The 22,492-nt window shown below is 32.3% G+C and overlaps 1 protein-coding gene across 2 annotated transcripts in view; it reads right to left on the reverse strand.

Moving 5' to 3' along the window:
* The window catches only part of igsf11 (immunoglobulin superfamily member 11), a 126,877-nt gene that overhangs the window by 51,673 nt on the left and 52,712 nt on the right, over positions 1-22,492 (reverse strand). The window contains exon 1 of one of the 2 annotated variants that reach the window (XM_048161123.1): positions 2,627-2,825. The exons of the other annotated variant lie outside the window; for it this stretch is intronic. The gene's annotated coding sequence lies outside the window, so the exon portion shown is untranslated. Of the gene's footprint in view, positions 1-2,626; positions 2,826-22,492 lie in introns of those variants that run through there. 2 annotated transcript variants of the gene reach the window in all.

Here is a 22,492-nt window from a genome sequence, read left to right on the forward strand (position 1 = left end):
CATGATATGACAGCAGGGAAGCCCGTGCATGCAGGGATCCGGCTGTTTTGTCTATGAACACAACCGGCAGGGGATTATGGGTAGTGATACGGGAGTGTCGGGGGCTGCAGGTGAATGGGTTCTTGGAGGAACTGGAAACCCAAATCACTGAGGGTCCAATTCTCCCTATTAACTACGACTTTTGCCTCAATAAACTCCTAATTACTGCTTATTAGAGGTGTGACGAGACACGAAATTGAGTTCATGAGAACAAGACGATTTTTAAGAAATCCTCAATGACGAAATACATGACAAGAAAAATAGTCTGCAGGTGCATTTGAAATGTTTTAACTAATCATCTTGCAATAAGTATGAATTGTCATACGCATTGAAAGACAACAATACTCAAGCACAACTTTTGACCTCCTAACTGAACCACAAATTGATCATGGAAATAAAAACAGTATAGCTGCGAGCAGCAATTATTGGGGTTCAAGCTCTTTAAGGCCTTTACGCATATACGTAAAAAGGTATAATGTTTTAATTAGTAAGCCTGTAACCATCTCGATCATAGATGGAAAAGACCATTTACAGCAAATACAGGCAATTTACCATTGGAAATGTATCGTTTTTAAAGCTTTTTAAAAGTTATCGAGGTTGAGCCAAAAACCTAGGACTAGTTCGCCAAAGTTGTTTTTTGAAATAATCTCAAATATTTAATGAACGATTCGATGCACAGTGGTGGTCCTAGAGGCAAAGTTGCTCAGAATGAGGAGATCTACCATGTGGTACGAATTTTGTGGGTGTGCGCGAAAAATCACGCGATACATGACCCTTTTCACATGTGAAAAATGCAAGGGCACCCCCTGTGGCCGATTCCTTTCGAATTTCTCACAAGCCTCTAGGGCCATGAGCCAAACAGGCCCAGCGAGTTTTGTTCCGATCAGCTTCCATTAACCTTGTCTGATAGCTGCTCAAATTTCATTGGCTGGTGGCAGACATGTTTTTCGATACATCAGTGTCCTCAAAGACAGTCATGGCACCTCGGACGAAGACACTGCATGCCAATTTTTAAGTCGATCGGACTAATGGTGAAGTAGTTACAGCCATTTTCATGTGTTTTTCCTGTTATAGCGCCACCAAGTGGCCAGTCGCCTCATCCTTTTTCATGCGACCACAGAATGAGCACTTACACAGGTGTGCTGAGTTTGGTGAAAACATCTCATTCCGTTCACGAGTTATATCCATTTTAGTAAAAGTGGCTCCGCCCCCTTCAAACATTTTGGCAGCTATTAGAGATCATGAACTATTGACAATCAGATTCCAAAGAATCTTGCTGCACTGGTTTGGTTCCGCTCGCGACAAAAACTTAGGACTAGTTTGCAAAAGTAGGTTTTTCAAATGCATCAGGGAGACACTTTCAAAATGCAGGGGTATTACTCGCGTTTTACTTTCGCTTTCTATTTTGTGATTGCATGTACTCTGTGAATAGGGAGCGGCGGTGCTGAGCACATATTCTACAAGATAGGACATTTAACAGATGCTAGGCTCTGTTGTGCAACGAATCCTCTGCCATATTAATAAAACACACACACACACACACACACACACACACACAAAAAGCTGGATCCTCCGCCATGGTCTTGTCAGTCATCTCGCCACTTTACTCTCGTCACGTGATCACTGAACTCTGATTCCTGCTGCACTACGTACGACTCCGCAGCTTGTGTTGGATGAGCTGGATGAGATTGAAGCGACCGTTATCAAACTGAATTAAATGGTTTTTATTCCTATAAAAAGCAAAGCGACAGAGGCGTAATGTAAACGTAACGGTGGCATATTCTATCCTAATTTTACCCTCACACTCCATCATGGCAATATCGCTTTTAACCTCAACGAGAAATCTTGTCACATTTTAATCTCATGGCACAAGATCTCATTACACCCCTACTGCTTATTAATAGTTAGTAAGGTAGTTGTTAAATTTAGTTATTGGGTAGGATTAAGGGATGTATAATATGGTCATGCAGAATAATGCATTAATATATAAGTACTAATAAACAACCAATATACTAGTAATATGCATACTAATAAGCAACTAGTTAATAGTGAGAATTGGAGCCTAAACTAAAGTGTTACCAACTGTTTTGAAACAGTTTATAATAAGCAGGTCAGTTGGTAATAGGTGAGGGTCGTGATCGAGTGTAGAAGAAGTGTCTCAGTCTCTGCAAGCAAATATGGGTCACGGCTCACCACTTTGTGCCAAATATCATGAGAGAATTGTCAAAGCATTCAAAATCACATTTCTCAATGCAAGATTGCCAAGAATTTAGGCGTTTCACCATCCAACATACATAATATTGTGGAAAGATATGTCTGTGTAGGGCAAGGCAGGAAACCTTTGTACTTTTTAGTCAGTTAAATAAAGGTTAAGAGAATTACAAACCACAGATTCCATACTTTGACTTTGAATTTCTGCATGCATTTCACTAACAGCCATAATCTCAATGAGCTCATGTATACTAAGAAAACCCCAAAACAGTGAACATCCCAGTTTTATCTGAAAAACTAGATGGAGCTTTTTTAAACGATCCTCATTCGTCCTCCAGCAGCGAGTCAGATAATCAGATATAGAGTGGATAATTACCTCCTGTTCATCACTCATTGCTATAGAAATCAAGAGTCTCCATTCACTCTTAATATAACTCAATGCTGCGCCGTTCAGCCGGCATGAGCGCGCCCAGATCTTCACACATCCCACAGGCACCTGAATCCAGCCTCGCTCATGACACTTCACTCTGGAGCCAGACTGAAATTCAACTCTAGACCTTTATGAGCATATACATGTAACTTATGTGCATATATATATATATATATATATGTGTGTGTGTGTGTGTGTGTGTGTGTGTGTGTATATATATGTGTGTGTGTGTGTGTGTGTATATATGTGTGTATATATATATATATATGTATATATATATCTCTGTGGGCCCTTTTTGGACGACGTAACCTGTCAAATTTGTATTCAATATTTTGTCCAGATCAGCGATTCACCAAAGATCCTCTGAGAACAAGCACCATAAATCAGGTTTATTTGTTCCTGAAATAATGCGAATGAAGCCGTTGGGCATATGGACGCCTCTGTTCAGAACCGCTGATGAGGCTGAAATAAAGTGCAGTGATCAGGCCAGTGACGGATGATTTTACTTATAGCTGAAATATAGACTATAATAAAACACACTGTTACAGATTCACTGTACGCTATATAGCTGAATATGTTAATGTTAACGCTCAACAAAAAAGACTTAATTTAAATGCAAACGCCTTTGGAAAATCTATGTGTATGTGTGTGTATATATATTATAACTAAATAAAATGTAATACAATTATTCATTGAAAAAAAATTATAAAATGTTATCTTTAAATGAACTAATTAAAATGGTATTTATTCTAAATTATCTTTAAATGTTATATATAATACATATAAAATATATACTGTAAATGAACCAATAATATATAATATAATTAATCATTTAACAAATAATTATAAAAGTTTTAATTTTTAATTTAAATGTAATTAAAAATATTTAATATATAATACAATTTTAAAATTCTATATATATATATATATATATATATATATATATATATATATATATATATATATATATATATAAAAAATAAAATATATTTATAATTTTTTAATTTAATTTAATTTTTTAATTTTTTAAATATAAAATGCTATTTATTCTAAATAATCTTACACACACACACACACACACACACACACACACACACATATATATATATATATATATATATATATATATATATACAAGTTATCTTTACAGTATTTAAATTCATTAATCATTAAAATGAATCATTAAAATAAATGAATCATTGAAAAAATAATTATAATATTAACAAGAAAAGCTGCACAAGGAAATGTTGATAGATAACTGGCAGAGGAAGCTCAAACTTGATAAGAAATGGAAATAAATATCCATAAACTTATGCTTTTGCTTTCAAAGATAATTAATCATGAAGCTCTGCCGGGTTTGTCCCCCGCTGAGTTCAACCACCTTTAAAATTCTGCTGGATAATCAAGAAAAGTTCTGCTAGTCGACGCTTTAATAAAGCAGAGTTTGCTCGAGGCGTGTTTAAATCGCTTTAGAATATCAATTACTGCAATCTGATCTTGGTATATTGAGCCTAAAACAAGTAGAGGTTTATTAGCTTCCCTTTAGATATATTTTTAAGATGGAAGAATCGGTTTTACAGATGCTAGAAACATTCAATGAAAGATTGGTATCAAAGAGCACACCCAGGCTCCTAACTGACGACGAAGACTTAACAGAGCAGCCATCAAGTATAAGACAGTATTGTAGGTTATTACGTGAAGAGGTTTTTGGTCCAATGATTAGAATCTCATTTTTTTTCTGATTTTAGTTGTTGGAAATTTTTGATATCAGCTATGCATTCTGATAATTTAGTGAATTGGTAAGATTCATCAGGGTTTGAAGAAATATAGAGCTGAATATCATCAGTGTAACAGTGAAAACTAACGCCATGCTTCCTAGTGAAAAGCAACGGTCCTAGTACTGAGCCTTGTGGTACTCCATATTGAACTTGTGATTGTATTTGTACAAGCTCATGTCTCGTGTTTGCCAGTCCTACTGAAGAGGAGTTTCAGTGAAATGCTTAAATACAGGCCACACAATTCAGGCTGTATCTATAAATCACACAAAAGCAGGTAGTGCAAAAAGTTTTGATACTCAAATGGTTCAAAAAAGTTTAGTTCTGAAACTTGTGGAACATGTGAGCAGATATTTTGTTATCTAATATAAACACATTCAGACATTAACAGCGTGAGATTTCGAGGCCAGTGTTTCTGAATGAAATACTTCACTGAAAATATTACACTCACAGCTTGAAGTGAACGCATCTAAATCATGAAAATCCAGCCAAGCACTTGGGGCCAAATCTGTATCGTATGAAATATGCATCCGATGAATTTGAATGCATTTCTGTAGCTTTTGACACAGGTGAAGAGCAGAACGAGGCAGAGATCTCAGACAGAACCTACAGCACTGAGACGGGTGTAATTTTAACCTTGACTGCAAGATTTCACGCTTTTTCTGTGAAATATCACACTTTTGGGCCTCCGACGGGTGTGTGCTTAATTGGTGCTTGAACAAGATGCAAAATGTGATCTTCATATTCTCTGTGAGAACAAACGTCACTCTCACGTTCAGTCCCAGCACACACAAAACCCACAGACGCACCAAACATAAGACATGAAACGTCACCTGATCACTGCGACAACAATAACATCTGTCCAGAACACATCAACAGTTCAACAGTCTCATATAACAGACAAAACATATTATATATATATATATATATATATATATATATATATATATATATATATGTGTGTGTGTGTGACTATATATTTTATTATAAATTAAATTACTACTTTTATCATTTTATCATTATATATATATATATATATTTTAAAAAATTATATAAGGTATATGAATAAATTATTTTGATATTATATTTTAGTAATATTTTGTAATATTTAAATTATTACTTTTATCATTTCTATTGAATTACTCTTTTATCATATTTGTTATTTTTAATTATATATATATATATATATATATATATATATATATATTAAAATGCATTGAAGTTATATAATGTAATATTATGAAGTAAATATTATGAGAATATAATAAAATATTAAATAAAAATGGGAAATTATATATATATATATATATATATATATATATAATAAAAATCCAGTAATTAATACATTGCATTATATATTATATATTTAATACATAAATTATATCATGTACATGTTGTATACAATGTTTTATTTTATTATAAATTAAATTATTACATTTTTATTATTACTGAATGACTGTTTTTCTTATTTTTATTTTTTAAGATGTTATTATATATATTTAGAATTAGTAAAGATTGTAGAATGTATATATATATATATATATATATATATATATATATATATATATATATATATATATATGTGACTATATATTTTATTATAAATTAAATTACTACTTTTTATCATTTTATCATATATATATATATTTTAAAAAATTATATAAGGTATATGGAATAAATTATTTTGATATTATATTTTAGTAATATTTTGTATAACCTTATTTGGAAATTATTACTTTTATATCATTTCTATATATATATATATATATATATATATATATATATATATATTAAAATGCATGAAGTTATATAATGTAATATTATGAAGTAAATATTATGAGAATATATTAAAATATTAAATAAAAATGGGAAATATATATATATTAAATATATTAAATATATATATATATATATATATATATATATATTTAAATTATTACATTTTTATTATTACTGAATGACTGTTTTTCTTATTTTTATTTTTTAAGATGTTATTATATATATTTAGATATATATTTACACACAGTACACCCACAAAATTAGTAAAGATTATAGAATCACGATTAATCATATATATATATATATATATATATATATATTAAAATGCATGAAGTTATATAATGTATATGACTAAATTATTTTTATATGATATTTTAGTATTTTAGTAATATTTACAGTACAAAATATGAAAATATTAAATAAAAATAGGAAAAATATAATTATATAAATTCCACAGTAATTAATACATTATAACACTTCACAGTCCCACAGGACATTTAATAAAAACTAAACAACAAGAACATTAATAGTATTCATGATTATTCATCAGTAATCATGATTATGACATCCCAATCATGAGCTCATTAACATATCAACTGAAATTAATATAAGTTAGTTAAACTAACTAGCTAAATAATAATAGAATGTACTCTATCGCTCCCTTGAGCATTGGGGTTTGTTACTGTCACAATAACGCAAGAATTCATGCTAACTGTGTGTAATATTGGATGCTGCATTTTTGTACTTGCATAAAGTAAATCTGTTTCTGGCTAAAGGGTCAGAAAGGGTGTAAAACAGTGAGATTTATAGTTGCTTCTGGAGAAACCTTGACAAACATTATAAGTTAAAATGCATGTAAAATATGACCCAATTACAGGAAACACGTCTGGGGGAAACGATCATCAAATGACGATTAAACCATTAACCTGAGCTCTGTTTGTATCTGCTCCACAGTAACCGTGTTTAGACACAGTCAGACGTGTCTTTATGTCTGTCGGCTCGAAGCGGAGGTGAAAATAGCCAAGAAAACTCCAGAGAGCGGCAGCGTCTCACAGCATCAGATTTAGACGCTCCGGAGACGAACACGCCCTCCTTGGTATTCCCACATTACAAAGATGAAACCCAAACCCGGACCCTGGAATAGCCCTGCCACCTGAGATCCCGAAACACGAAACTGTCCCGCTCACCAGAGACGGGAACTCCTTCAGCCTGAGTCACACACACACGCAGGACGGAGCCGTTATCCGTCGATTAGATCCGAGCCTGTTTACTGTCTCTGTAAATAACTGTTGACACAAATTTCACTCTTGCTTGTGAAATGTTGCAGCTGCTGCAGATTAAAAATAACCCTGACTGCAGATGCCTGAGAAAAGAGTGTTTAAAATGCACAAAAACACAGAATCACATCTGAACTTATGATAATCACAGCAGAGAAAAATCACTTAATTGTTTCTCCTAAGATGAGAAAAAATCTCCTGTAGAGATTCACATATTATATATTGCATGAAATTAAAAGTTTATTAGATACTCAGAGATTTGTTTAAATGATAAATGATATTTGACATTTTCAAAATATCGGCAAATACGTTTTTCTGATTGTCTGATGCCGATATTTTAAAAATGTCAAATATCGGCCGACCACTAGTCTTTTATTCATAAATCATTACTATTGTCCACCCTTTATGTCTGTCTGTGGGTTTAAACAGAGCTTAAGACTAGAGTTGTTGATTTAATTAATAGAAAAATAACGCATTAAAATGAGTTTAACGTACCCGCCCCGGACCGGCGTAGGTCATCTTACATTTCATACATTTGATTGATGACGAACATGAAGCAGGGCGAAAACTCACTGCATGATGGAGGCTACAGAATGCAGTTTGAATGACCCTAAAATTCAAGATATTGGGGCAAAAATGCCCCTGTATGAGTTTTTGTCTCCTATTTATATCACACGATATAGTTACGAGTGCAGTAACGAGTGCAACAGCAAGAGTGCAAATGTGATATTGATTGTATACAAGAGTTCAATAAATAAGAAGTTAATTTTGTGTTATTATTTAGACACAATATTGTTTGCTTTTGCTCAGTTTTGCTGAAGAAAATAGCCAGAGAAGAACTGTTGTGTGTCTCTGAGCAACACACAGTGGTGATTCGTATCTGAATGAATCTGCGTTTTGAGTGAATCAATCAGGGGAACCAATGATTCAATGGGCCGTTCATAAAGAGAGCCATTTACTTCATTCCTGAATGAATCAGCTGTTTGAACGAATCAAATGAATGAATGATTCAGTGGGCCCTATTTTAACAATCTAAGCTCACGGTCTGAAGCGCATGGCGCAGGTGCACATAGGGCGTGTCCGAATCCACTTTTGGTAGTTTAATGACAGAAAAAATGGTCCAAAAGAGTTGTACCTATTCTCTTAATGAGTCAAGGGTGTGTTTTGGGCGTAACGTGCAATAAACCAATCAAAGTGTCCAATCAATCTCCCATTTCCTTTAATAGCCAGGTGCGCTTGCACCATGGAGGAATGTTATTTACATGGCGGAATATAGACACCCTCAACCTGACGAGTCAGTTTAAATACATGTGTGTATTGCCACGATTGGTCAAATAATTTCATTCGTCATTACTGCAAATACTGTTGGTAATTCTGATACATGCAATGACTATCCATTATGACATTTATATCTTTATGCACACAATGATGATCTTTTACATTATAATCCTTTTATTTTTAATATTTGGCATATTTGTGTGCTGCTGCGCGTCCCTGTGTGCGTAATAAGCAGAGAGCACACGCGTTGTGCACCCGCCTATAGGTGCATATTATGCCATTTAAATAAACATGCTGTGAGACCAGACCAGACTTCAGACCAGGTTTCAGTTGGTCAGTGGTGCAATCGTTTTCAGTTTCTCAAATTAGCAACACGCCAACAATGCACCTGAACACACCTTGTTTTCAGACCGGCACGCCCATGGGTGTACAGATGAGCACGAATGCATTTGCTATTTAACTTAAAATTATCTTTTGGGGGTAATTTCTCAGCCAAATTTGATTATTTTGTGATTAATTAGATTCAAATTGTTAATTGCTTGACGTTCCATAGGCGTAATGGTTTTTATACTGCACAAACTGTATTTTCTATCCCCCTACACTACCTCTACCCCTAAACCTACCCATCACAGGAAACTGTGCACACTTTTACTTTCTCACAAAAACTCATTCTGTATGATTTATAAGCCTTTTGAAAAGTGGGGACATGGAGTAATGTCCTCATAATTCACCCTCTACTTCTAATATCTATGTCATACCCATGTCATTATACACAATTGTGTCCTGATATGCAGTGTTGGGCACGTTACTTTAAAAAAGTAATTAGTTATAGTTACTAGTTACTTCTCACAAATAGTAACAGTTAGTAACTGAATAATTATAAAAGTAACTAATTACCAAGGAAAGTAACTATTGCGTTACTTAAAAAAAAAAAAATCAAATATGTCAATTAACTTGGATGCCCCCAATATTAAATATGTCTAAAAATACATTATTATTTGTTTAATGTTATGTTTTAAATTAATCTACTTGATTATGAAAAGTGAACAACATGAGTAAGATAGGATACATCATAAGATGCGCAATATATCGGGAGTCATGGAGTGGGTCAGACATGATTTTGACCACTTCTTTAAGTTTTGTTTTGTAGAAAGCCTTTCTTTAAAGTAATTTCATTTTGTAAAAATTGTATCTTAATTTTAATCAATGTTTCATCAACCAATTGCCTGGATTTAATAAATAAGAAGTAAATGTAGCAGAAAATATAATCATGGCGCCGGCGCGATCACTTGCACGAGAAAAAATCAAAACGAAAAGAAATAGGCTACTCTCTGATTATGTAATCTGAATGAAATGTGCATTTTCTCTCTAAGCGTTTCCACGGAGATGATGAGAGTCAGCAATGTCAACTTCATCTTTGCAGCCGACACGGATTCACAAAACATTTGTTTATTAATAAACAATTAAAATGTCTTCTTACTGTTTTTGTCACATTCATAATCATTACTTTTGCCGGTTCTTTATGGCAAGCTTTATGTGTGTGCTTGAGTGTTGTATGGCCTATATTACGTAAACGCTCATTATTGTGGTTTATTCTCTCCAGTATTTAAGAAATCAAATTAATGTAAATGTGATTAGTCAACTAATGGTTAAGTGATTACTTGTTACTGAAAAAAGTAACGCCGTTAGTAATGCCGTTATCCCCATCACTGCTGATATTTCACAAAAACATGCACACACACACACACACACACACACTTGTACGCACGCACACACACACACACACACAGAGAGAGAGAGAGAAAGAGCTCCAACTGAGAATTTCTGAGAACTTACAGAGATTAAACACTCTTAAAGAGAAAGAGAGATTCTGCTCTTCACTTCTTCTCATCTGGACAGCAGGACTAGAGAGGGATCAAAAGTCATGTGACTGATCATGTGACCACAGCTGGTGCCCAGACGGGCGATTAGAAGAGACGACCCTCTCCTCCACTTCTAGACAACACGCACACTGAGATCTTCAGCAGAAGAGCCTGTGAGTCTCTAACACACACCAGCACATATATGATGCACTAAAGTCAAAGTGTTTCATTAACAAACAAACACACAGACTCAAATCCAGAAGATCTGTCAACGCTTATAAAATCAGAATAGTGTCACATTTATGTTTACATGTTTTTCATGAAATTAATTTAACGCTTTATTTTGATAGTCTATGGACATTCTACTAACTATAAGTAACTGCAACTATATCTGTCAACTCTCAGTCATTAGAGTATTAATAGACTGTCTGCTTAATAACAGACATTCAACTGACTATAAGTAAACATGTCAACTTAATCTACTAACCCCAACAGTCTACTAATACTCTAATGACTGTTAGTTGCAAAGTTACTTATAGTAGACTGATTGATACATACGCACTAAAAAATGTTGGGTTAAAAACAACCCAAGTTGGGTTCAAAAATGGATAAACCCAGCGATTGGGTTAAATGTTTGACCAACGTGCTGGGCAGTTTTATTTATCTCAACTATTTTTTAAAAGTTACTATATGTCTGGCTTAAAATGAACCCAAAATAGGTTGGAAATTAAAAATCAGACACATAATTACTAGAGGCAAGAATAATATATATATATATATATATATATATATATATATATATATATATATATATATATATTCGAAAGTGTAACTGAACTCTATAAAAGCACATTAGTTTGCACATTAGACAAAAGTTTACTTAATAATAAATAAAATAAAAATAAATACATGTAAAAATTACTTAATAAATAAATATCAGCTGTGTCAGTCTTTGTAGGGCAAAGAATGACAAAACTGATTAATTAAATGTTAAATGTTAATTAAAAACATGATTAATTCAAATAAAACAAAAAATCAAAATTAAGAAATTAAGACAGCCATAAATATTAGTATTGTCATTTTAAAGTTGCAATGTAAAATAATTATTTTTTATTTTTTAATTATTATTAGTATTAATATTAAATAACAATATTTCTTGTTTTGTTTTTTTTAGTAATTATGATAATATAATATATAGTATAATATATAATATAATAATAATAATTGTTATTAGTAGTAGTATTAATATTAGTATTAGTATTATTATATAGCCATTGATAATCATAAAATTTTGGACAAATTGTGCCTTTTTTTATTGCAAATCACAATTTTTATCAGAAAAATCACAATTATGTATTTTTTCATGCAGCCCGATGTCTTTGTATCAAATTTAGAAGAATATAGTGCAGAAATCATATTCAAGAAACTAATTTTAAGAAACTTTTAAGACACTTTTCTGATAATGTCCAAGTGTGTGTGTGTGTGTGTGTGTGTGTGTGTGTGTGTGTGTGTGTGAGTGAGATCATGTAGTGAACGCTGTCGACTCGTCAGGACAACAGTGTCATCTGAATAGGGCTTTGTAAAACTACAGCAGCATTCAAATCAAATCACACTGCAGCCAGTCGAACACACAATCACCTCAAACCATGCAGAAGAGACTCGACACCGCCTCGGGCACAAGAGAGAGAGAGACAGGTCTGCCGTCCCACAATCCATCACTGTTCCTCAACTCAACCCATGAGACCTCCTCCTCAACCCTCCGTCTCTCTCGTCTCCTTGTCATAATGCCTCGAGACACAATGTTATGTTTCCTTCTCCTCTCTAACCATCTGTTCATCATTATGAAACATCACTCATCTGCCTTCATCAGAAACAATCCATCACTCTTATATACACATATACACAGTTTGGTGAACTAGTTAAGTTCATCTGTGAACTGAATTGGTCTGGTGAGGTTTACTAAACACTTTTACCGTCACTTCTGCCTCGCCACTCATCTTCTGTTGGTGATCCCACCCTAAACTCACACCATTGGTTGAGCCAGACGTTGACATGGTAATATATTAAAAACTCTTCAGGAAATCAACAAACGTACAGTAGTATTTTTTCTGTCCTCACTAAAAGCAAAAAAGCAGCACCACATGGTTCTATAATAGCCAATCAGAACAAATAAAATGTTTAATATATTTATAAATATATTATTTATGTGAAGTGTAATGTCAGAGAAATTAGATTTTCGTGGGGACGTGGTTTTTGTTGCAGAAATAGAAACCAAATGACAAATAAAACATCCTCTTGCTACAACCTACATAGGTCTACAACCTATGGAAGCTTGTTTCCGCCACTAAATAAAAAAATAAAAAAGGTAATTGCAATTTTTTATCTCACAATTCTGACTTGATAATTCTGACTTTATATCACTAAATTCTGACTTTATAATTCTGACTTTATATCACTAAATTCTGACTTTATAATTCTGACTTTATATCACTCAATTCTGACTTTATAATTCTGACTTTATATCACTCAATTCTGACTTTATAATTCTGACTTTATATCACTCAATTCTGACTTTATAATTCTGACTTTATATCACTCAATTCTGACTTTATAATTCTGACTTTATATCACTCAATTCTGACTTGATAATTCTGACTTTATATCACTCAATTCTGACTTTATAATTCTGACTTTATATCACTCAATTCTGACTTGATAATTCTGACTTTATATCACTCAATTCTGACTTTATAATTCTGACTTTATATCACTAAATTCTGACTTTATAATTCTGACTTTATATTACTCAATTCTGACTTTATAATTCTGACTTTATATCACTCAATTCTGACTTGATAATTCTGACTTTATATCACTAAATTCTGACTTTATAATTCTGACTTTATATCACTAAATTCTGACTTTATAATTCTGACTTTATATCACTCAATTCTGACTTGATAATTCTGACTTTATATCACTAAATTCTGACTTTATAATTCTGACTTTATATCACTCAATTCTGACTTGATAATTCTGACTTTATATCACTCAATTCTGACTTTATAATTCTGACTTTATATCACTAAATTCTGACTTTATAATTCTGACTTTATATCACTCAATTCTGACTTTATAATTCTGACTTTATATCACTCAATTCTGACTTGATAATTCTGACTTTATATCACTAAATTCTGACTTTATAATTCTGACTTTATATCACTAAATTCTGACTTTATAATTCTGACTTTATATCACTCAATTCTGACTTGATAATTCTGACTTTATATCACTAAATTCTGACTTTATAATTCTGACTTTATATCACTCAATTCTGACTTTATAATTCTGACTTTATATCACTCAATTCTGACTTGATAATTCTGACTTTATATCACTCAATTCTGACTTTATAATTCTGACTTTATATCACTAAATTCTGACTTTATAATTCTGACTTTATATCACTCAATTCTGACTTTATAATTCTGACTTTATATCACTCAATTCTGACTTGATAATTCTGACTTTATATCACTAAATTCTGACTTGATAATTCTGACTTTATATCACTAAATTCTGACTTTATAATTCTGACTTTATATCACTAAATTCTGACTTTATAATTCTGACTTTATATCACTCAATTCTGACTTGATAATTCTGACTTTATATCACTCAATTCTGACTTTATAATTCTGACTTTATATCACTCAATTCTGACTTTATAATTCTGACTTTATATCACTCAATTCTGACTTGATAATTCTGACTTTATATCACTCAATTCTGACTTTATAATTCTGACTTTATATCACTAAATTCTGACTTTATAATTCTGACTTTATATCACTCAATTCTGACTTTATAATTCTGACTTTATATCACTCAATTCTGACTTGATAATTCTGACTTTATATCACTAAATTCTGACTTTATAATTCTGACTTTATATCACTAAATTCTGACTTTATAATTCTGACTTTATATCACTCAATTCTGACTTGATAATTCTGACTTTATATCACTAAATTCTGACTTTATAATTCTGACTTTATATCACTAAATTCTGACTTTATAATTCTGACTTTATATCACTCAATTCTGACTTTATAATTCTGACTTTATATCACTCAATTCTGACTTGATAATTCTGACTTTATATCACTCAATTCTGACTTGATAATTCTGACTTTATATCACTAAATTCTGACTTTATAATTCTGACTTTATATCACTCAATTCTGACTTTATAATTCTGACTTTATATCACTCAATTCTGACTTGATAATTCTGACTTTATATCACTAAATTCTGACTTTATAATTCTGACTTTATATCACTAAATTCTGACTTTATAATTCTGACTTTATATCACTCAATTCTGACTTTATAATTCTGACTTTATATCACTCAATTCTGACTTTATAATTCTGACTTTATATCACTCAATTCTGACTTGATAATTCTGACTTTATATCACTCAATTCTGACTTTGTAATTCTGACTTTATATCACTAAATTCTGACTTTATAATTCTGACTTTATATCACTCAATTCTGACTTTATAATTCTGACTTTATATCACTCAATTCTGACTTGATAATTCTGACTTTATATCACTAAATTCTGACTTTATAATTCTGACTTTATATCACTAAATTCTGACTTTATAATTCTGACTTTATATCACTCAATTCTGACTTGATAATTCTGACTTTATATCACTCAATTCTGACTTTATAATTCTGACTTTATATCACGCAATTCTGACTTTATATCTCGCAATTCTGACTTTATATTGTGCAATTATGACTTTATAATTCTGACTTTATATCACTCAATTCTGACTTTAAAATTCTGACTTTATATCACTCAATTCTGACTTGATAATTCTGACTTTATATCTCGCAATTCTGACTTTATAACTCGCAATTCTGACTTTATATTGTGCAATTATGACTTTATAATTCTGACTTTATATCACTCAATTCTGACTTGATAATTCTGACTTTATATCACTAAATTCTGACTTTATAATTCTGACTTTATATCACGCAATTCTGACTTTATATCTCGCAATTCTGACTTTATATTGTGCAATTATGACTTTATAATTCTGACTTTATATCACTCAATTCTGACTTTACAATTCTGACTTTATATCACTCAATTCTGACTTGATAATTCTGACTTTATATCTCGCAATTCTGACTTTATAACTCGCAATTCTGACTTTATATTGTGCAATTATGACTTTATAATTCTGACTTTATATCACTCAATTCTGACTTGATAATTCAGACTTTATATCACGCAATTCTGACTTTATAATTCTGACTTTATATCACACAATTCTGACTTTATAATTCTGACTTTATATCATGCAATTCTGACTTTATAATTCTGACTTTATATCACTCAATTCTGACTTGATAATTCTGACTTTATATCACTCAATTCTGACTTGATAATTCTGACTTTATATCACGCAATTCTGACTTTATAATTCTGACTTTATATCACACAATTCTGACTTTATAATTCTGACTTTATATCACGCAATTCTGACTTTATAATTCTGACTTTATATCACGCAATTCTGACTTTATAATTCTGACTTTATATCACTCAATTCTGACTTTAAAATTCTGACTTTATATCACTCAATTCTGACTTGATAATTCTGACTTTATATCACTCAATTCTGACTTTAAAATTCTGACTTTATATCACTCAATTCTGACTTGATAATTCTGACTTTATAATTCTGACTTTATATCACGCAATTCTGACTTTATAATTCTGACTTTATATCACTCAATTCTGACTTTATAATTCTGACTTTATATCACTCAATTCTGACTTGATAATTCAGACTTTATATCACGCAATTCTGACTTTATAATTCTGACTTTATATCACACAATTCTGACTTTATAATTCTGACTTTATATCACGCAATTCTGACTTTATAATTCTGACTTTATATCACACAATTCTGACTTTATAATTCTGACTTTATATCACTCAATTCTGACTTTAAAATTCTGACTTTATATCACTCAATTCTGACTTGATAATTCTGACTTTATATCTCGCAATTCTGACTTTATAACTCGCAATTCTGACTTTATATTGTGCAATTATGACTTTATAATTCTGACTTTATATCACTCAATTCTGACTTGATAATTCAGACTTTATATCACGCAATTCTGACTTTATAATTCTGACTTTATATCACTCAATTCTGACTTTATAATTCTGACTTTATATCACGCAATTCTGACTTTATAATTCTGACTTTATATCACTCAATTCTGACTTTATAACTCGCTATTCTGACTTTAAAATTCTGACTTTATAATTCTGACTTTATATCACGCAATTCTGACTTTATATCTCGCAATTCTGACTTTATATTGTGCAATTATGACTTTATAATTCTGACTTTATATCACTCAATTCTGACTTGATAATTCAGACTTTATATCACGCAATTCTGACTTTATAATTCTGACTTTATATCACACAATTCTGACTTTATAATTCTGACTTTATATCACTCAATTCTGACTTTATAATTCTGACTTTATATCTCGCAATTCTGACTTTATATTGCACAATTCTGACTTTATATCACTAAATTCTGACTTTATAATTCTGACTTTATATCACTAAATTCTGACTTTATAATTCTGACTTTATATCACGCAATTCTGACTTTATATCTCGCAATTCTGACTTTATATTGCACAATTCTGACTTTATATTGTGCAATTATGACTTTATAATTCTGACTTTATATCACTCAATTCTGACTTGATAATTCTGACTTTATATCTTGCAATTCTTACTTTATAACTCACAATTCTGACTTTATATCACTCAATTCTGACTTGATAATTCTGACTTTATATCTCGCAATTCTGACTTTATAACTCGCTATTCTGACTTTAAAATTCTGACTTTATAATTCTGACTTTATATCACGCAATTCTGACTTTATAATTCTGACTTTATATCACGCAATTCTGACTTTATAACTCACAATTCTGACTTTATGTCGTGCAATTCTGACTTTATATCGTGCAATTCTGACTTTATAATTCTGACTTTATAATTCTGACTTCATATCATGCAATTCTGACTTTATAACTCGCAATTGTGAGAAAAAAAAGTCAGAATTGTGAGATAAAGATGCGCAATTACCTTTTTTATTTTATATTTCATTGCGGAAACAATCTTCCATAAAGACCAGATGAATATAAGCCGGCAGAAAATATATACTGTATATATAAATATATACAACTTTTATCACAGGAATAAATTACATTTTTAAATATATTCACATAGAAAACATATTTTAAATTGTAATAATATTTCACCATTTTTTCTGTATTTTTGATTAAATAACTGAAGCCTTGGCGAGCAGAAGAGACTTCTTTCAAAAACTTTAGAAAATCTTACTGATGGCAAACTTTTAAACTGTAGTGTACAAGGATTTACATTACATCTTTATAGTTTAATAATCACACATTTATAGTTTAATTTCTCTGAGGATAAGCAGCAAAAGAGTTTAAACAGCACTTCCTTATAAACTCTGTTTTCACACAAAAAATTTCAAACTACATAAAAAACTACAACTCTCTGATTAATGAGGCTGAAGTCTCATCAAATTTGCAGCCGGATTCATTTACGCTTAATTTATGCAATTTGCAACAGATCTTACATTTCTCAGAAAACAGCCTAAACAAGACATCCAAGGTCTTTATTTCATTAGCTCCATTTTTCTAACATCTCTACTGAATCATTCTGCAGTCTCACTTTAAGAGTGATCCGGGCCACAGACGCCAGGAACACTGTGCTTGAATAAGGTGAGTTCAGGTGTGAAAGTCACCTTGATTCCACATGAAACACAGCTGCGATTAATGACCAAACCCTCCAGTGGCACAATCCCATTTCACATCACACCTCAAGTACAACTTAAAACAAAATGAATATGCATTAGTAAAAAATAATAATTTATTTAAATGTCTGAAGCATGTACCTCAAACACTAGGGTATGGCGCTAACGATGTGAAGGTCAAGAGAATGCATGAACTGAGAAAAATACAAACTTAAACGCAACGTAAGTCTCTTTTGGATGCGAGCGCTTGCCAAATGTGTAAACATAACTGATGAAATGGCCTTACATAAACAGAAAACAAGAGTGTCCAGATCACATTTCACTTCATAATCAAAAGAAAGAAAAGAGAAATTATATTTTGCAGAGAAAAAATGTTTTTGGAACCATTAAGATTCTTTCACATTGTGACTTTTAATGACAATCTCCATTCCTAATGCACTGTAATGCAAATAATAATAATAATAATAATAATAATAATTAAACATTATATGTAAAATAAAAGTTTACATATATTTAAAATTATTAAGTATTAAGTAGAATTATTAATAAAATATTATATGTACAAAAAATCATTTAACTAAATTTAATTTAGAATTATTATTAATAAAGATTATTATAAGTAAAAAATATAATTTTTTTACTGTAATATATGAAAATGAGAACAAAGGTCATGCCTAAGAATAATGAGAATTATGGTTATGGGTTTATAATGTGACCTGGAACAGGCACAAGGCAGGAGATCGGATGACAGGAAGATGTTCAGGAGAAGGATCTGGGAATTCTGCATTCACTCCGCGCCGGTTTGTGTGCATGTGCCGGAGTCGGTAATGAATCACATTACGAGGAATGTCACGCCACACAGAGGCTCCTTTATACGAGACATGAAAGGAAATGCTTTTCCCGCTGTTGATTCGTCTCTCTGCCCCATCCACAACTGTAAACCCTCACCGGAACGGCCTGCTGCCGGCAGCTCCACGCAGAAATGAAAAATTACAATTTAAAATGTCTGAAAAATTTATTCATGCGTTAATATTGTTTCTGGGTGGCATACATTAGTCCATCAGCCTGCCTGAATATAAATGTGATAAAATCAATGACCTCCCGAGGGGAGTGTTTGCGCCCGAGTTTTTCTGCGTTTCTGGCCTCTAATACACTCCTAAGAGAGTCGAGATCCAGCGTGAAGCGATGCTTCAGAGGAATAACTTCTCCTCATCTGCAAGGCCACGCTTCTTTCTGACAGCTCTCGGCTCTGCGTATGAATAAATAAATCGACTCAATGGGTGGCCAGAGAGCCACTGCTTTTAACTTGAGAAGTCAGAAAACCTACAAAAAACAAAAAAAAAAGAAACACAAAAAGATCAGCTCTAAAGCAGAATCGAGAATGAAGCAAGGAGGAAAATATGAAAGCAATTGAAAGCAAATTATATTGTTCACTTGTTCTTCGCAATAAGATTATCTGGGTCTTTCTTGTTGCAGTCCTGACGTTACCTAAAACAAGCTACAGCTCACATAATGCCAACTTCAGTGCAATATTCCTCCATCATGGAGCGAGAAAGAAGCAAAGCTGCTCTTTTCATCTGTCTGAAGTGCCACTCGATCCTGCTTCAAAACCTTTTACGCATAAATTGCAGGTTATGTAGGAGCTGTCGTTTGGGTAATGATGAGAGTATTTCTGGCTCGGATCAATGCGGTCGGACCCCCAGGACGCTTGATGGCGGCGCAGCGCCGCTTCTCCTAATGAGAGCCACTCTGATGGACCTGGAAAACTAGACAGGTTTTTCTGTACCTGAAAATGAGAATTCAGCTCTCATTAGGAGAAATGACTGATGATCTGCCCTGCTAACCTTTGATCTCAACCTATTTTTTCATTCCAAACATACAGTACAGTTTCTGAATCAATGCAATTAATTTGATTTCATCACCAAAAAGCAACCTAATTTAATGAATGACCTTCAGTAAATGTTCCTGGTTATTATGCACATAAAGTTTGGTGTCAATATGCCAAAGCATTGCAGAGATACAGCCTCAGAGTCATTTTGGCAGCATGCCTCAAATTTGTTTGGTATGCTATATATACCAAAACATCTTTCGTCTTTCATCTATCAACATGAAATCCATAACTTTTTGCTGCATTGTCTAAAGATGGTCTGACTAAAATTTGGTGAAAATAGGAGTAAACAGAATTTGCAAGGAGTTTGAAATTGGTATCTATGTTCTCAGCATGACCGGTTTCTTTACACTAGGCAAAATTAATAAAAAAAAAAAATAATAATTTCTGACCACAAGGTGGCGCTGTTTTGAAACTTTTTTAGTAACTTCAGGGCATGGTCCCGATGACATGTACCAAGTTTCGTAATGATATGCCAATGTGTTCAGAAAATATAGTATTTTACAACAAAATTCAAAATGGCTGATATGGGAAAATATGGGTATCGTTCGACCTGTTTTGAGAATTTTGGCCAAACTGTTTAGAAGTTCTAAGCAAAAATAGCCATTTTTCAAATCTCCTGACCACTAGGTGGCACTGTGTTGAAACTGTGCAGGTGTCCTCAGGTCATAGGTGTCATAACACAAACCAAGTTTGGTCTGAATACGCGAAAGCATTGCAGAGATATAGCCTCACGTCACGTTCATTTTGGCGAGCTCTTCATTTAATTATTTCGCGCCTTATTCATGAACGGTTTGACGAATCAACTTGAATTCCATGATTTATTGTCGGGGTATAATCGAAACAATAGGAGGGGAAAAAAACATTGTTTCTAGCCCTTACAGCTCAAAAGTTATTAGCATAAACATGAGTCCAACTTTGGACAGTTGGTGGCGCTAGAGGGATTGAGTTAGGGACTCCAAAATTGCTGTGATCAATGGTCAGACTGTCCTCTATCTGTGTGCCAAATTTCACAACTTTTTACCATATGGTTCTATGGGCTGCCATAGACTTTAAAGAGCGGAAGAAGAAGAAGAAGAAGGTTTACAATAGGTGCCTACTTGGCCTCTAATAAGGCAAAGATTGGAGTATGTTTACAAGTATATATGTTTCACTAATTTCACTTTAACTAAATGTGTTATTTACTTTTCCTTGTAATTGTTTGTGAAATGTACTTAATTATTCTTAGAGAACATTTTTTCTATACCCCTTTTTTCATTGTAGATTTGCATTTTCTGAAGAAAGTGCTTGCAAGGCAGCAAAAGTGTTGTGTTAAAGTTTAAGGTAATTGTAAAAGATGGTTAAATAGATTAAAGAAAGAGAAGACCAACCATAATTCAGTATGCAAATATTATAATGATGTCAACAGAGTTGGTTGATTTTCAAACTTAAACCATAAGTGTAAGTTTAACCATTACACTTTAACTAAGTTTATCAAAACCAAAGCTGAAATGACACACAAAACAAACTTTGAATGAGGTCTGTGTGTTAAAAAAGAAAAGAGGCCCAAAATAAAACACAGTACTGATTATAAAACAAGGAGAATAAAATCTTGTTTTGCATTTATAGATCAAAATGTACAGAAACATCTGAAGTCAGATCAGAAATCTTAGGCCGTCCTGATGGTCAGTTCTGTTTTAGATCATTTTCTTTTCTCTTCTCTTCTGTACATTAAGCAGTACGAGATGAATTAGTTGCAAAAAAGAAGACAAGAGGAATATCAATACAGATGTACCTTGCAAGCACAGTAATAATATTACAGGCATGCAAACGCAATCCAATCAAATCCCAAAAGATGAAATCAACTCCTGACCTACATCATTTCATGCTGAGTATTCGGTTTCTCTCAGAAATGCGTCACACAATATAAGATAAATGTGTTGTGAATGCTGTTTCATACGTCTAAGACCATGAAACTAAATTATCACTGCTGAATATCTCTAAAACTCTGCCATGTGACAGAAGCTTCTGATTCAAACCGAGAGCTGCTAAAATATCA

Source organism: Megalobrama amblycephala, linkage group LG16 (genome assembly GCF_018812025.1).
Source record: "Megalobrama amblycephala isolate DHTTF-2021 linkage group LG16, ASM1881202v1, whole genome shotgun sequence".
Taxonomy (NCBI): domain Eukaryota; kingdom Metazoa; phylum Chordata; class Actinopteri; order Cypriniformes; family Xenocyprididae; genus Megalobrama; species Megalobrama amblycephala.